Raw genomic sequence first — 18,817 nt, 5'->3', positions numbered from 1 at the left:
AAATAATACCGCCCGGCCACTTTTTTTGGGCGGAATCATCAGAATGGGCGAACCCAACACTCATAATATCGGCCAGTGTTACTTTCGGTACATACTTAACGGCGAGATTCAATAATACCGACTGCCCACTTTTTTTTGTCGTAAAGGTCACATTTGCCGAAACCAACGCCCAGTGTCACTTGCAGCACCTCGCACACATATCGGCTACAACCTCGCTCACCAAAAAAAACGCTGTGAAAAAGTTGAACTGATCTGAACTAATCACAGCGGTGTGGAAGCCATTTTGTAAATCGCAGGTCGCTTCATTGAAAAGGCTGCTCTGCCTCAACTTCGGGGGAGTTTGGATGTACTCTGGAATTCTTTTCAGGTGATGTGACCATTTGAACAAACATCTTATCATACTGCGGATGATTAGATTTTACTTTAGGTGTCTTTGTGGGGAAATTTATTGCTTGTGAACAATCGGCATTATACTTATATAATTATTGGAATGGGGCCAGCCATTTCTCAGCCTGCATCGATTACAATGCAGATGCTGCAGAGTGCAAATGGCACACGTCTAATCCACAGCATTATTTGCCCAATCTAAGACGTGCCAGACTGATGAGGATGAGACCATAACCCCCAGCACTTACAGGGAGAAGCGGTCTTACCTCGACTTATCCGAGAACACCTGCCTTCAGAGACTGCGCTTCCACAAAGTGGTTATCAGTGAGATATGCCAGCTCATCAGGCCAGATCTGCAGCCTGCCAGCACCTTCAGGACATCACTGTCTGTCGAGGTCAAGGTTACGGTGACAATGTCTTTCTACACATCTGGTTCCTCTCAGGCCTCTGCGGTCAACATTTGTGCTATATCTCAGCATGCCACACATTAGATAGGTCACTGAAGCCCTGTATGCACATAGGGTGGACTTTAGCAGCTTCCCTATGAACACGGAGGCTCAAACTGACAGGGCTCTAGGATTCTACCGAATTGCTAACTTTCCCAAGGTGCAAGGAGCAATACACTGCACGTACATCGCCATGTGGGCACCTTCTCAGGATGCAGAGGTTTTTCACACCTGAAAAGGATTTCACTCCCTGAAGGTCCAACTTGTTGTCAACCACAACCAGATAATTATGGCCGTGAAGGCCAAATTTCCGGGCAGCATCGATGAGGCTCACATCCTGCATGAGAGCGCTGTCTCTGACATGTTTACCAGTCAGCCACAAGGTCAATGCTGGATACTTGGTGACAAACGATATGGCCAAACCACTTGGCTGATGACCCCCCTGCGTGACACCCACATCGAGGCCGAGAAGCGATACAACGAGAGCCACAGAGCCACACGCAATGTGGTCCAGAAAACCTATGGTGTACTTAAGCAGCGCTTTAGATGCCTGGAGCACTCAGGAGGAGAGCTAAAATACAACCCTGATCAGGTAGCTCAATTTGTGGTCATGAGCTCCATGCTGCACAATTTGGCTATCAGGAGGGGGCAAGAATTGCCAGAAAGGACGGATGGTCCACCTCAGGAGAGAGAGGAAGAGGAGGACGAGGGGCTAGTTGCTGACCTTGGGCCAGACAATGAGGCTGACTATTCAACCATGCTCACGCCCCCCTCAAGATTGTACGAAAGGGCCCGTGGTGGCTATTTAGCTGCAAGACTCTTATGTCAGCAGGTCATAAATGAGCGCTTTGCCTGAAAGAAGTTTGGTGGTATTTACAAGGCTGACACACTGCTGTGTGTGCAGCTCAGACATCAATGGTGGGCATCACCTTGGTGCCAGTTAAAGTTTAAGTTGATTGAAGTTAAGTGTAATTATACCCTTTCATGTTAAGGAATCACCAGTGTGCAACGGCCCAGCTATCAGAGACAATGTGCAACAAGGTTATGTTAAATAAAAAACATTTAATATGACCATTGGTCTGAAATCATAAGTATAACGGTCAAAAACACCCGACCCCTACCCCACCCCACAACACTTTTCAGAACATTGACATCAATCAAATGGTCAACATGTCCAGCAAAACAGAACACAAATGCAAACCAACAGGGTGCCCCCCTCCCCCCATACCTTACAATAAACCGAGATGGAGATATAACAAAGCCATCACCTGCGGACATGCACCTCACTTTCCTTCCCCCCTCCCCTTCTTCTCCCCATCTCTACCCCTTCCCCTCCTCGCTCCACGCCGCCTGGCCAAGGCGCTCCTCAGGCAGTGCTTCATTGGGGGGGATGAAGGCAGAGCCGGTGGTTGCATGGATACGGGAGCGGGAGGTTATAATCTGGGAACATTCTCGGATCTAGAAGCAGGATCATGCTTCTGCCTCTCATGTATGGTTGGCACTGGGGGTGTGGAACCTCGGGGTGGAGTGCCATACTTCGGAACCACAGGAAGGCCTGTGCCATCAGTGTTCCTAGCTAGCGCCTCCAGTGCCTCTACCATCTGTGGCATGTACTCTGTCATGGTGCCGGAGATGGTGGCCAACTGTGGGGATATGCTCCCCAATGCCTGTAAGATCATGGAGCAGACCTGCCGCGTCTACAAAACCTCCGCGGGGTCAGTGCCATCCTGGGGACACCTGGGGTGCTCTGTGGTGAGGTGCTTGGGCCCAGTACCTCCAGAGTTGAGGAGGGAATGGTCGGAGGAGCACTAGATGGCCTTGGGGTCGAATGCCTTCTGGAGCCTGGCGATGCAGGCTCCTCAAAGTCCACGCTGTCATCGGTTGAGAATGGACCCAGCAGATTGATGGGTGAGAATAGTAGCTCCTCAGCACCAGATGTAGGATCGTCTGGCGAGTCCGGCCCCACGCCCCCACCTTCTGGGCTCGGTCGTCTTGCTTTTGGATGCATTGTTGGCTGAGCTGCAAAACACAAATGAGGTTATTAGAGGAGAAGGGGGTGCTAGGATCACAAAGTGAGTCCAGCGCTACACACAGCATATGCACGACAAAAGTACCACCACTATCAAAATCATCACATTTCATGACCATCAACACATTCTGCATTGCAATGATTCACATGAGGCCAGCATTATTTATAGGACAATTTTAGCGATCATCTATCATATATTATTGTTCGGATATGAGTGGGTGTGGCATCTATTGAATTCACATCACGTAATGGTGTATACTTTATTCACATGGCATCACTTCAGGGTCTGCAGCTGCCTGCGTGGCCATCTCGAGGTGGGTCACCACCAGTGAAAGCACCTGCTCCTCGACGTCAGTGAGGTCGCTGATGACTGGTGGCCCACCACCCGTTTGCCTCTGCTCGGCCCTATTCCTCGATAGCTTCTTCTGTAAAAGGTAACATGATGACATGGCATGAGATCATTGCGTGATATCATTGCTAGGTACTGTCACTGAGACTGATACAGCACATAACCGACAGATGTAATCATGATTATTATGATAGTAATCATGATTATTATGATAGTTATCATTCTTTACCTAAAGATGTACACCGTAACCGCAGGCTTTGACGCCAACATTCCTGGTAAAAGTGAAAGTCCTCACATTTGATTTTAGTCACTCATGACTGAAGTGGGAATTAAAGAGTTAAATATGTTTTAGATTAGGAATGCAAAAACACAATTTGCTGATGTGGTGAAATTAGCAGGTGCAACTGTAGAATAATGGTGTAATTCCTGTTCTTCAGAGCTAATGTCGTAGGCCTACGAAATGGCTTCCTGTTGTTATTCAGAACTAAGAAATAGATTCCTGTTATTGGCAGGAGGCAGGATGCAGGATACATAGGTTCATACCTAAGGAGGATGTTGAAACAATTGTCAAGCGGTAGAAAGACTGACCAATGATAATGTAAATGATGTCTTTACAAAGAATTCTGGATAAAAGAAGCAGCTCCTGAAGTGTGAGACGAGAACGGTTGGGAAGACACCCAGTTAAGGAACTGGTGCAGACCAGTTGATCAAGCAATTAAACAATTATTTTCTCCACAACAGATCTGTGTTGAGTGTCTCTGTCATACTCCACATCAAATGGTGTAGTCTGGCAGGATGTACCCGGGCGAAAGACAGATGAATGTTTGTCGACCATCACGAGTGAGTACATATCTTAAATACCACTCATAAATACGATGTAATCTACCGCGAAACGTGTCAGTCGCCTGGGGTGTCCGAACTTGTGAGAAAAGTCTGTAATGGTATAAAAGACTTGAGGGTAGTTATGAGGTCACAATAGTAATTATCAAAGTAGGATCGGCTTCGTAGGTTTGTAATTGCAGACCCTAGGTTCGAGGAAACCAGGTTAACGGGGACAATGAACCGATAGAAAGGAAGACGTACCAAATATAGATGGCTTGCAAATATATGCTAGATTACATAATATAAGAATAAGAAATGGAACAGGAGTCGGACATCTAGCCCCTCGAGCCTGCTCCGCCATTCAACAAGATCATGGCTGATCTGGCCGTGGACTCAGCTCCACTTACCCGCCCGCTCCCCGTAACCCTTAATTTCCTTATTGGTTAAAAATCTATCTATGTGTGATTTGAATACATTCAATGAGCTAGCCTCAACTGCTTCCTTGGGCAGAGAATTCCACAGATTCACAACCCTCTGGGAGAAGAAATTCCTTCTCAACTCGGTTTTAAATTGGCTCCCCCGTATTTTGAGGCTGTGCCCCCTAGTTCTAGTCTCCCCGACCAGTGGAAACAACCTCTCTGCCTCGATCTTGTCGATCCCTTTCATTATTTTAAATGTTTCTATAAGATCACCCCTCATCCTTCTGAACTCCAACGAGTAAAGACCCAGTCTGCTCAATCTATCATCATAAGGTAACCCTCTCATCTCCGGAATCAGCCGAGTGAATCGTCTCTGTACCCCTCCAAAGCTAGTATATAATTCCTTAAGTAAGGTGACCAAAACTGCATGCAGTACTCCAGGTGCGGCCTCAGTAATACCCAATACAGTTGCAGCAGGACCTCCCTGCTTTTGCACTCCATCCCTTTCGCAATGAAGGCCAACATTCCATTCGCCTTCCTGATTACCTGCTGCACCTGCAAACTAACTTTTTGGGATTTCAAGCACAAGGAGCCTTGTAAATGTCTGGTGTGTCACCCAGGTCGGGTGGCACAGTTTAATGTTTATGTTTTGCAGGTAGACTCTAAAAGAGTTTCAAGCACAAGGACCCCCAGGTCCCTCTGCACCGCAGCATGTTGTAATTTCTCCCGATTCAAATAATATTCCCTTTTACTGATTTTTTTTCCAAGGTGGATGACCTCACATTTTCTGACATTGTATTCCATCTGCCAAACCTTTGCCATTCGCTTAACCTATCTAAATCTCTTTGCAGCCTCTCTGTGTCCTCTACACAACCCGCTTTCCCGCTAATCTTTGTGTCATCTGCAAATTTTGTTACACTACACTCTGTCCCCTCTTCCACGTCATCTATGTATATTGTAAACAGTTGTGGTCCCAGCACTGATCCCTGTGGCACACCACTAACCACCGATTTCCAACGCGAAAAGGACCCATTTATCCTGACTCTCTGCTTTCTGTTAGCCAGCCAATTCTCTATCCATGCTAATACATTTCCTCTGACTCCGCGTACCTTTATCTTCTGCAGTAACCTTTTGTGTGGCACCTTATCGAATGCCTTTTGGAAATCTAAATACACCACATCCATCAGTACACCTCTATCCACCATGCTCGTTATATCCTCAAAGAATTCCAGTAAATTAGTTTAACATGATTTCCCCTTCATGAATCCATGTTGCGTCTGCTTGATTGTACTATTCCTATCTAGATGTCCCACTATTTCTTCCTTAATGATAGCTTCAAGCATTTTCCCCACTACAGATGTTAAACTAACCGGCCTATAGTTACCTGCCTTTTGTCTGCCCCCTTTTTGAAACAGAGACGTTAGATTAGCTGTTTTCCAGTTCGTTGGTACCTCCCCAGAGTCCAGAGAATTTTGGTAGATTATAACGAATGCATCTGCTATAACTTCCGCCATCTCTTTTAATACCCTAGGATGCATTTCATCTGGACCAGGGGACTTGTCTACCTTGAGTCCCATTAGCATATCCAGCACTACCCCCCTCGTGATAGTGATTATCTCAAGGTCCTTCCTTCCCACATTCCCGTGACCAGCAATTTTTGGCATGGTTTTTGTGTCTTCCACTGTGAAGACCGAAGCAACATAATTGTTTAAGGTCTCAGCCATTTCCACATTTTCCATTATTAAATCCCCCTTCTCATCTTCTAAGGGGCCAACATTTACTTCAGTCATTCTTTTCCGTTTTATATATCGGTAAAAGCTTTTACTATCTGTTTTTATGTTTTGCGCAAGTTTACTTTCGTAATCTATCTTTCCTTTCTTTATTGCTTTTTTAGTCATTGTTTGCAGTCGTTTAAAATTTTCCCAATCTTCTAGTTTCCCACTAACCGTGGCCACCTTATACACATTGGTTTTTAATTTGATACTCTCCCTTATTTCCTTGATTATCCACGGCTGGTTATCCCTTCTCTTACCACCCTTTTTCATTGGAATATATTTTTGTTGAGCACTATGAAAGAGCTCCTTAAAAGTCCTCCACTGTTCCTCAATTGTGCCACCGTTTAGTCTGTGTTCCCAGTCTACTTTAGCTAACTCTGCCCTCATCCCACTGTAGTCCCCTTTGTTTAAACATAGTACGCTCGTTTGAGACACTACTTCCTCACCCTCAATCTGTATTACAAATTCAATCATTCTGTGTTCACTCATTCCGAGAGGATCTTTTACTAGGTGATCGTTTATTATTCCTGTCTCATTACACAGAACCAGATCTAATATAGCTTGCTCCCTTGTAGGTTCTGTAACATACTGTTCTAAGAAACAATCCCGTATGCATTCTATGAATCCCTCCTCAAGGCTACCCCGTGCGATTTGATTTGACCAATTGATATGTAGGTTAAAATCCCCCATGATTACTGCCGTTCCTTTTTCACATGCCTCCATTATTCCCTTGATTATTGCCCGCCCCACCATGAAGTTATCATTTGGGGGCCTATAAACTACGCCCACCAGTGACTTCTTCCCCTTACTATCTCTAATCTCCACCCACAATTATTCAACATTTTGTTCATTAGAGCCAATATCATCTCTCACAACTGCCCTGATATCATCCTTTATTAACAGAGCTACCCCACCTCCTTTCCCTTCTTGTCTATCTTTCCGAATTGTCAGATACCCCTGTATGTTTAATTCCCAGTCTTGGCCCCCCTGCAACCACGTTTCTGTAATGGCCACCAAATCATACCCATTCATAATGATTTGTGCCGTCAACTCATTTACTTTATTTCGAATGCTGCGTGCGTTTAGGTAGAGTGTTTCAATACTAGTTTTTAAACCATGATTTTTAGTTTTGACCCCTCCTGCAGCCCCTTTATATTCATACATATTGTCCCTTCCTGTCACCTTGTGGTTTACACTTACCCCAGTGCTACTCTGCTCTGTTGCCTCCTGCCTTTTGCATTCTTTCTTGGGGTCCTGTTCATCTGAGTTCTCACCCACTCTAACTAGCTCAGAGCCCTCTCCTGGGTTCCGAATACTCCTTGCATTGAGGCACTGAGCTTTCATGCTTGTCTTTTTATTACACTTTGACCCTTTAGAATTTTGCTGTACAGTGGCCCTTTTTGTTTTTTGCCTTGGGTTTCTCTGCCCTCCACTTTTACGCAACTCCTTTCTGTCTTTTGTTTTTGTCACCATTTTGTTTCCCTCTGTCTCCCTGCATTGGTTCCCTTCCCCCTGCCATATTAGTTTCACTCCTCCCCAACAGCACTAGCAAACACTCCCCCGAGGACATTGGTTCTGGTCCTGCCCAGGTGCAGACCGTCAGGTATGTACTGGTCCCACCTCCCCCAGAACCGGTTCCAATGCCCCAGGAATTTGAATCCCTCCCTGCTGCACCACTGCTCAAGCCACCTATTCATCTGAGCTATCTGCGATTCCTACTCTGACTAGCACGTGTGCACTGGTAGCAATCCGGAGATTACTACTTTTGAGGTCCTACGCTTTAATTTAGCTCCTAGCTCCTTAAATTCGTCTCGTAGGGCCTCATCCCTTTTTTTACTTATATCATTGGTACCAATGTGCACCACGACAACTGGCTGTTCACCCTCCCTTTTCCGAATGTCCTGCACCCGCTCCAAGACATCCTTGACCCTTGCACCAGGGAGTCAACATACCATCCTGGAGTCTCGGTTGCGGCCGCAGAAACACCTATCTATTCGCCATACGATTGAATCCCCTATCACTATCGCTCTCCCACTCTTTTTCCTGCCCTCCTGTGCAGCAGTGCCAGCCACGGTGCCATGAACTTGGCTACTGCTGCCGTCCCCTGATGAGTCATCATCCCCCTCAACAGTACTCAAAGCGGTGTATCTTTTGCAGGGGGATGACTGCAGGGGACCCCTGCACTACCTTCCTTGCACTGCTCTTCCTGCTGGTGTTCCATTCCCTATCTGGCTGTGGACCCTTCACCTGCGGTAAGACCAACTCGCTACATGTGCTACTCACGTCATTCTCAGCATCGTGGATGCTCCAGAGTGAATCCACCCTCAGCGGACCGTCAGGAGCTGGAGGCGGAAACACTTCCCACACACGTAGTCGTCAGGGACACCGGAAGTGTAGGTGCTGGAAGGTTTGCTGAGTAGGTATTTTGCCGATGACCATAAAAAAATGTATATTTAGTATGTTAAGTGGCAGATGGGATCCCAAAGAAGACCCCGCAAAACAGAAATTATGCTGGTAGAAAGGCAAATAAACAGACGGTCAAAGCAGATTTAATGGTGGTCAGTCAATGTTTGCAATATAAGGCCATGACCAGGTCTCAATTAGAGGAATTGCGCAAGTTAAGAGATAGAGTGAGTAGATCTAAGAAGAATATAACACCAACACAGAAGCTTCAGCTTTTGTGCCGAGGAAGAGAAAGATAAGCTTTGTTGAATGAAAGTGGTTGCGTGGAAGTTTTCTTGACTGTAGAATCTTTGAGGTGGGAGTTAATGAATTTTTCATTTGTCTGAAAGCTGGTCTTTTAAAAGAGAAATGGTGTATCTGTATATTTGTTTTAGCTCCACCCACCTTTTTCGGGCAGAGAGCTGAAAGTTTTTAACCCTTGTAGTGTTGTCCTAGATGTGAGAAGTTTATTAAATGTGAAGAAGTTGAACTGTATGCCTAGAATTGAATGACACTTTAAGTTAGAAACACAGATGTGGATTTATTTTGATGATAAGTTACAGAGCTAGGAAATGCACAAAGGATGGGTTTGTTTAACAAAAGATAAAACTTCAATTAAAAATGTGTGGCTCATTTTAAATCAATTTGAATTGTAAACAAAATGTTGTGTTTTCAATTTGGTTATTGCAGGCCGAGACGCCCAATTACTTGTGTAAAAAAAAACATGTAATCATTGATTACATTGAGTTGAAAGATAATAAATTTAGTCCATGAGTGAGATAAAGAAAGGAGAAGGGAAGAGTGTAATGTCATTTTTTTTAAAAGCCTGCGTGAGTTTCATGAGGCTACAGGCTGGGGAAGCTCCGCCCTCGTTTCCTTTGTGCAGGATCTTATTTTATATGACATGAAAGCTTCTAGTTTAGTAAAAGAGATTTAAATAAAAAGATTTGCAGTACAGTATTTGAATTGGGATTTTGAGATACTCTCCTTGATAAACATTTTGGTTGTATTGGAAAATCTTAGGTTTGGAAACCTTTGTAAAAGAAATAATACTAAACAGTTTAAAAAAAATACTAAAAGTTTGGAAACAATCTAAAAATGCCATTTTCTCTGATGAGAGTCAGAAATGCACGGGGACAAAATGAGACCCATAGCTTACTATTCAACTCAACAATCACCAGTAGCCACGGGCTTTTCCAGATGCGTGGCTACACTAGACTGAGCCACATGGGCAGTCAAGGTCAGCAAACCTGTCGTGATGACAGGTGAAATTATCCCACACACCAAACACACTCTGGTAGAAATGTTGAATACTGGAAAGCACCGGGCCGTCTCCAATGTCCGTCGAGCAAAGTGGGAAGCCGTTTTACTGCCCCACAATGAATCAGTAAAGATAGTCAGAGACATCGGGGAAAACCCGGCAGAAGGAATCCTCACTAGGGGGGAGCCCCATGAGTGTAACACATTAGAATGGGAAGATTCCCCAGGGAATGTAAGTGAGGTAGCTCTTGAAAACCCAGACCTCACATTGTGTGTTGACGGATCCCGACGGTATGTCAACAGCCTCCCACGTACGGGATGGGCCGTATTAAACCAGCATCTTGAGATTGTGATGCAGGGAGCACTGGACGGAGGCCTTTCGGCCCAAGTAGCAGAATTAACCGCACTGACGGAAGCCTTATCACTGGCAGAGGGAAAGACAGTGAATATATGTACAGATAGCAGGTATGCCTTTGGGGTAGTACATGACTACATGGTAGCATGGGGAAGGAGAGGGTTTGTTACCTCTGGCGGCGAGGCCATCAAACACGATGAACGTATAAAATTACTATTAGAAGCAGCCAACAAACCAGCTAAAGCAGCAGTGATAAAGGTAAAGGCCCATCAACGAGTAGTGGGCAAAATACAGCGTGGAAATGAGGCTGCGGGCAATGCCGCCCGAGAAGCGGCTACATCCGCAGACATAAAGATAGAGTCAGTTTGTAGCATTACCACAGAGGAGGACATAAACATAGTTAAACTGCACGCAGATACGAACGAGGAAGAAAGAGCAGAATGGGAGAGGAAGGGAGGATCACCTCCTGCTATAGACTCCGTGTGGAGAAAGGACGGAAAGGTGTTGGCCCCTTCCTGCATTCGGCAAATGATCATGGAGTTACACCATGGCATTAACCATGCCGGGCATAACGCCATGATATCCAATATCTCATGGGATTGGTGGTGGCTGGGAATTGGACGCGACATTGCTAAACATTGTCAGCACTGTGTTATGTGCGCCCAACATAATCTGGGAAAAGCAATAAAAATAAGGATAGCGCACCAACCCCGCCCATGGGGACCATGGGAAAACATACAGATTGATTTTACTGGGCCCCTAATAAACTTCAGGGGAAGGAAGTACTGCTTGGTGATTATTGACCAGTTTACAAGGTGGGTGGAAGCATTCGCCACCCGCAATCGCACCGCACCCATGGTAGCCCGTATATTAGCGGAAGAGGTAATTCCGAGATGGGGGAATTGCCATTCAGATAGATTCGGACCAAGGGACTCATTTCACAGGAAAGGTAATGAAGAAAACTTGTAAAATACTGAACATTAAGCAGAAATTCCACATTCCCTACCATCTCCAGAGTCCGGGAATGGTAGAAAGAATGAATAGAACGTCAAAACCTCCCTGTGTAAAGCAATCCAGGAAACCGGACAGGCCTGGCCGGAACTCCTGCCCACCATATTGATGAGACTGCGTGCTACACCGAACCACACAACAGGACTCACCCCTTATGAACTAATGACTGGACGAGCAATGAAACTCCCTGAGGGATTAGTTACAGGAGAAGTAGAGTTAGGACCTATACGCGATAGAATTAGGACGTATGTGATGGAACTGAGTAGGCAGTTGAAAGGTATGCGACAGGAAGTGTGAGATAAGCAGGAAGAGGAAGACGAGGATAAAGGAACAAAACCCCCGGCGGTAGTATCCGAGGTGGGGGAAGGGTAATGGTTAGGGTGTTACCAGAAAAATCTGGATTCGCCCTCGACAGAGCGGACCCTATGAGGTACGGATTAGTGGAACCACGTGTGCATACGTAAATATGAAAGGTGGGGGCCGATGGAAACATCAGTCCCAGCTGAAAGAATAAGGAGTGGAGGGATGCATTGATAGATGGACTTTTCAGGGGACTAGGATTAATATTTGCAATACTAGGGGTACTTGCCATAATGAAATGGACCTGGGAAAGGCCTGGAAAAACAGTGCAAACAATCCGGTAGAAGTAGAAATGGTAAGAATCTAATTAAAAGCCTGGAATATCCAGGATATGTTTTATCAACAGAATGCATTGTAAACGTGATCACCACCGCCCTCATAATTCTACAAGGACAAGGAAGAAACTATTAGCCCATCACCTGCCCCAGAGGGAAGTACAAGTTGTGACAATCATACAGGAGAGGGAACGATGTTCCTGTGTAAGAGGAGAACTCCAAGGTGCCCCACATAACAAAGGGGGCCAAAGGGGGTTTAGTAATGAAATACACAAAAGAAAAAATACACTTTGGAATACACCAGAAGAAAATCATGATATTTCTAAATCTGACCAATCTAACGATCCCTAGTTCCTGCAGGTCAAAAAGAATAAGCATGTATAAAAATCTAACACTGCAGGCCTTAGATGGACTCGAGTCCAAGACCTTGAGGTTTAACACATTAAAAAGGAAGGTTAGACGAAAAAGGGAGATATTAGAAATGATGGGCGTGGGATATGCAGCGGGCGTAACAATGGTAAACGCTATATATCTCCAGATGATAGAAGAGCAGGTTGACACACTCACTCAAATCCCAAGAGGGTTGCTGGAAAGGGGAAATGATAATGAGAAAATGCAGGCCCAATTGGGAGATGGGCTGAACGAGAATTGTTCACACACTAAGGGATCATGCCAAGACAATTAACTTAATAAACACGAACCAAAAGTACTGTAGCGAAAGCGGACAAAATGCCGCGGTATGTGCTGGGTATGGAGCATGGATGTTAAGTACAGTAGAACATAACTTAGAATAGCTACAAAATGGGGAGGTCCCAGATTGGATAACCAATGATGTATTCAGGGAATGGACCTTGAGAAAAAGGGAAACAGATACCTGTGAAATCAGGCGAAATAGCCACGCATGGGTTTCTAAAACTAAATGTGTAACTGGTCATCAGAATATAATCGGATTTGTACTGTCAATACCACAATATGATGTGACCAAGGGAAACCTCCTGTCTAAAGTTGACAATATAGGAGAAATAAGAAATCAAACACGGGTCAAATACCACAAACTGCACCAATATGTTATTAAGAAGGGAGATGATACCAAGGGTGTGTGCATTAAAGATTGTTATAAGAATAACAAGGTTGTTTTGTGCCGAGAACATCCCAAATTTGATCAAGATGACTGTGGATACAGCCGCACAGAAGGATGCGTCCTGAGCATATCCCCGCTGATCCTGGATTTCGAGACAACAGCAGCACCATGAAGTAACGGGCAATGGTGTGTCAGCACCACAGCCACTAACATGACTGTGGGAGGAGTAACGCACTTCCCCATCACTACCACTGACTTTTGTTTCATGACCAGAGAAGAGGTTAATATTCAGGGACATATTACAGACCCAGAATTAAAAGAAGAAACTATCAGTGGAATGGTGGTAGACACTGTAAAGCGGGATATGATGGCTTCAAAGAGTCTCAGGGAAAACCTATTCCCAAACTAAGTGAGGAACAGACAGCGTTGGAGAAAAGTATCCATGAGCAATGACAAAAATACATCTCCCTGATTAATAGATTGTTAAGCTGCAAAAGGACACAAAGAAAGTGTTGGCCAATGGAATTTTCATGTACACCCTTGGATAAGAATTATATCACATGCACTCGTGATACTGCAGATGTTGATTGTACTTATGTTACTGTTTGAATGGTGCTTTAGATATAGGAGGAGAAGGATGAAAGCTCTCAGAAATCCAAAAGGAAGCCTTTGCTGAAAGTAAGTAACAGGGGAGACGAACCAAACCAACATGAATACCTGATATGAGTCGTGAGTGTCCCAATCCTATCGCCTGATCAACGAAATCGCGGCGGGAGACACACGAGGCTAGTAAGGTAAAAAGATTGGTCACGGTGGGTTAATAAAATAACCATGTGACCAAAGAGGTGATTGAAGTGGGAATTAAAGAGTTAAACACATTTTAAATTAGGAAGGCGAAAACACAATTTACCGATGTGGTGAAATTAGCAGGTGCAACTGTAGGACAATGGTGCAATTCCTGTTATTCAGAGCTAATGTCATAGGCCTATGAAGTGGCTTCCTGTTGTTATTCAGAACTAAGAAATAGATTCTTGTTATTGGCAGGAGGCAGGATGCAGGATATATATGTTCATAACCAAAGAGGATGTTGAAACAATTGTCACGCGGTAGAAAGACTGACCAATGATAATGTAAATGATGACTTTGCAAAGAATTCTGGATAAAAGAAGCAGCTCCTGTAGTGTTGGACGAGATGGTTAGGAAGGCATCCAGTTAAGGAACTGGTGTAGACCATGTCTCCCTTGATCAAGCAATTAAACAATTCTTTTCTCCACAGCAGGCCTGTGTTGAGTGTCTTTGTCATACTCCACATCAATGACTCTGACAAATTGTAATCATCGGCTTCCCACGGATTGTTGGACATTAGCTGGACATTGCGTTTTAATATTTTCTCACTGTAGAAAAAAACTGGAAGCCTGTTTGTGGGAGGGGCCCAGGTACTTTTCCATGTTGTACTTGAAATCTACACCTGATGGGCGGGGTGGTCTGGGAAGACAATGGCCAGGATAAGGCAACTCACCACAGGTAATGGGCAAATGGAGGGTCCATTGTTAAGCAATGTGAACTCATCAGAGTTAGATCAGATGAACTGATCAGTGATCAAACCATTACCTGGATGAGATAACCCTGAGAGGCGGGAACCCAGAACAATAGAAAGCCATTAAGTCCCAGACCGGTCGGAAACGAAAATCCATCACTGGACTCAAAACAGGAAGCCTCGAAACAAGGAAAACTTTATTGGGCCAGAAAAGGCAAACAGTTTTTGCATATAAAAGGGGCCGTGTGACCACATCTCTCTCTCTCTCTCTCTGCTCTCACATGTTTCACTTGTACAAGAACCGAGCACTCCGTGTGGGACGGAGAGAAGAAAGCAGTACGGAACCAGAAGAGACACGTTTTCACCAGGAGAAGCAGCGAATAAGCCAACGAATCAGTGAGCATCATCCCTGCCCACACATCTTTAAGATCATAGCCACTGTGTGAGGAGGTGTAGTGGGTTCTCCCAACCAAATTTTAGTAAGTGTTTTAGAGGGGAGGTTTTGCTGCAAGGACCATAGAGGCGTACACTCTGGATCCGAGCAGAGGGTTCAGACATTGGGTACTTCACGATAGGGGCAGTTTAGACATGCCAGAGTATTGTTTTGTATTACATCATCACTGTGTTTACTTGTTTTGCTGTGTTGGGGTAGCTTTATTAAAAGCATTGCCGTTTGAGACTGAGGTATTTGTCCATGACTCATTCATCTGTTCAGTACAGTAATCAATTCCAGGTCTAGAACTATTGTAACGTGGCGATGTGTCAAAAACACCTAAGGGAAACCACTTACAGAATCTGGAAACCGCGGCAGGACCTAGGTGTGCTGAAACAGAGAGTTATGGAAGATATTAAGGCCAAGACATCGGCAATGGGGAATAGAATTTTCTCATACATCTTTGGGAAAGTTAACATAACACAACAGTGGGTACTAGACCTTTTGCAGGCTGAGAGCCCAGAGGACAAAGCTGCTGAGTGGACGAGGAGTAAGGAGCATAGAAAGGCAAAAGAAAAGGTCATCTGGCTCCTGTGTCTGCAGAAGCAAGTCCAACTGCTTAGGGAGCAGGTTGGGAGGCTTAAGGCAGAGCTCAAAGAGTCCGAGGAGCAGTCAGCCACAAGGACCGTGGTAGGAACGAGGCTTTTAGATGAGTTGCACGAAGAAAATCAGGAGAGGCACACTCAGGAGGAAACCTGCCGTAACAAAAGGGAGTACCTGCAGCGTCAGGTAACAGAGGCCAAGCTCAATGAGCAGGTCGCATGGGAGGAGACCGCTCGTGTAGTGGATAAAGTAAATGGCTGGAGGGGTAACTGAAGGATATTAAGACAGCGTATAGGGTAGCCACCAGTCAGGGTTTTGAGAGTGGGAATCACGGGCCCTGCCGAGAGAAAATCCAAAGCTTGACCCACGCTCTATCCAAGGCCAAAGGAATGGTCTGTCTAGTGGCCCCGGGGGGAGCCCGGGTGGACTGGGAAGAGGAAGGGGAAGACAGTGAGGATTGGGAGCCGGACAGAGACACACGACCTCCGCCAGAGGTGCCGGGACCCATTTATCCCATATGGCAGCGGAAATATGGTGCACCCATAGACGGCCACGGTCAGGGGGCGCTGCTTAGATATTTTGTGGTCCCATTCACTATCCCACAACTGCAAAATATGATTTCAGGGGTGCCCAAGCTTACCAATAAAAGAGACCCATCAGTCCACTTCACGGAGGTGGAACAGGTGGGAGGGATTAATGGGTGCAATGAAGGTGAGGTTCACAAGCTGCTATTATTTTCCCTGGAGGGGAAGATGTATCAGGTCCTATCTGCTGAAAGCAAGAAGCAGCACAGAACCATAGAGAGCCTAAAGGAGGAAATCCTAAGAGCCATGGGTCACACCCAAGGTAGTCCATTCTCCAGGGTAGAAAGGACGCTGTAATTGGCCGGGGAAGCACCTCAGGCTTTTGCAGACCGGCTCTGGCCGATCTATAATAAAGCCTGTAATGGAGTGCTGGACTGGGCACAGTTGCAGGGGGAGCCAAGGAACCATTGGCTCAGGACCCTAGTGTCAAAGAGTTTGCCCCAGATTAGGGTAAAATCCGAGAACTGGTTTGACCCTGAGGATCTCCAGAACATGGAGGCTGATATGCTCCGTCACATGACTCTGGCATTCAAGGTGGAGGAGGAGGTCAAACCAGTTAAAGGGAAGGTTCACGAGATGAAGCCCAGTGGGGATAGTAAAAGGGAATAGCACCAGGAAGGGGTTAGCACAGGGAAGGCTAGGATGTCCTTCGGGTGTTGGAAGACAGGACACTGGAGGAGAGACTGCCCAGCCCGAGGAGGGGGCAAAGCAAAGGGCATCCTCCAGTGCCTAAGACAAAACCTGTCGAGGTGAAGGGACCGACCATGGAACAATTCAATGTCCTGGTGGCCGCCCTTCGAACAGTTTTTGTGTCGGAGCAGGGAAGGGTAGACACTGTGGTGAGCAGAGAAGTCCCGACCGCTCCAGTAAACCCAGCACCCTGACTAGCGCGCGCCCAGCCTGAGTACCTATGTCCGCTCATTTATGGCGAGTGGAAGAGACCATGTGTGAAGATGGGGGTGGGGAAGGTAGTGGGGAAGTATTTATTGGAGACCGGAGCTTCCAGCACAGTGATTCATGCAAATAATCCGACTACCTCACTTTTGTCTAGCAAGGTTCCACACAGTCTGGTGGGGTTCACAGGGAACGAGCAGGCCACTAGCCATCGATTTAGGGTCACTCCACACAAAATGGAAGTGCGTCCTGCTGAAATGGGAGCAGCCGGGGTCAGGAGTCCTTGGGGCAGATTTTTTGCTAGCCCATAGAATCATTGTGGATTTAAGGAACCACTGTCTTTGGGGGGGCAGTGTGTACAGGGAAGGAGGGGGAAGTAGTGGTTATCCCAGAGAAAAGGAAGGGTAAAGGCACACTGTGTACGATGAAGCCGACGGGTGGTTACGACCTAGAACAATACTACCCCGGCCGAGTACCAGGCTTACGTGCGGGACAATGTCGCATTGTTCGCCACACATAAACACAACTGCGGTAGGGTAACAGGGGTAGAAGTCAGGATACAAGGAGACCCTATGTCCCGGCCACAGAAACAGTATAATTTCCCCAGGAGGCAGAGGCCGACTTAGTGACGGCAATGGGATCCCTGGTAGCCCAGGAGGTGATGAGTCCCATAGCCACACACATGAACTCTCCACTTTGGCTGGTTCGGAAACCAGATCAGTCGTGGAGGGCCACCGTGGGCTATCAGGTGCTCAACAAGAACATCCCAGTTTGCGCGCCCACTTTCGCGGCCATAGCCGACCTGATAGGGAGCATTCCAGCATCCGCGACCACATTCACAGTGCTGGATATATCGAACGGGTTCTGGTCAATTCCCCTCAAAAGAGAGGACCAGTACAAGTTCGCCTTCACATTTAAAGGGCAACAGTATACCTAGATGTGCCTTCCCCAGGGTTTCCTCCATTTTTCACCTGTGTTTGGCCAACAGTTTAAAGGGTTTCAGCAGGCCTCAGCACTTGGTGCAGTATGTAGATGACCTGCTTTTGTTCTCTGACGAGGGGGAGTAGCATGGTCTGCTGTTGGACGAGCTGCTGGAGCTGTTGAAAGACACCGGGTTCAAGGTCAATCCCAAGAAAGCTCAGATCAGTCAGAGGGAAGTCAAATTCCTTGGGCTGACCGTAAGGGCTGGGGAAAGGGCTATAGACGAGGCCAAATGGAAGGCGGTACGGGAGTTACCAGCCCCCACGACTGTGACGGGGGTGAGATCCATCCTGGGGTTCACGGGGTACTGCAGGTTTTATTGAGGATTACACTGCCACAGCAGCCCCTCTACTTCGGCTCCTCCGCAAGGGAGTGGGATGGGAGTGGGATGAGGACTGCACGGCCATGTTCAATCGTCTCAAGGGAGACCTGCAGACAGTACCCACACTAGGGGCAATTAATGGTGGGAGGATTTATTTTTGGAAGTAGCAGTCAGCAGGAACAGTTTGAGCGCGGTGCTGCTCCAGGAGCGGCACGACAAACTGAGACCTGTGGTGTACTCATCAAGCATCCTCACGGATATAGAACGGGAATATTCCAATTGCAAGAGGCAGCTCCTTGCCACGCATTGGGCCGTGAAGCGCTCACAGCTCTTCACGGGGTCATCCCAGATCATTCTACTGACCCATCATACTCCCACTCAGATGTTGCTAGATGGGAGGATAAAGGACGGCACGGTGAGCAGTGTTCGCATTGCTCGCTGGACTTTATTGA

The sequence above is a fragment of the Pristiophorus japonicus genome, chromosome 1 (assembly GCF_044704955.1).
Source record: "Pristiophorus japonicus isolate sPriJap1 chromosome 1, sPriJap1.hap1, whole genome shotgun sequence".
NCBI classification, from domain to species: Eukaryota; Metazoa; Chordata; class Chondrichthyes; family Pristiophoridae; genus Pristiophorus; species Pristiophorus japonicus.
This window is presented reverse-complemented; position numbering follows the sequence as displayed.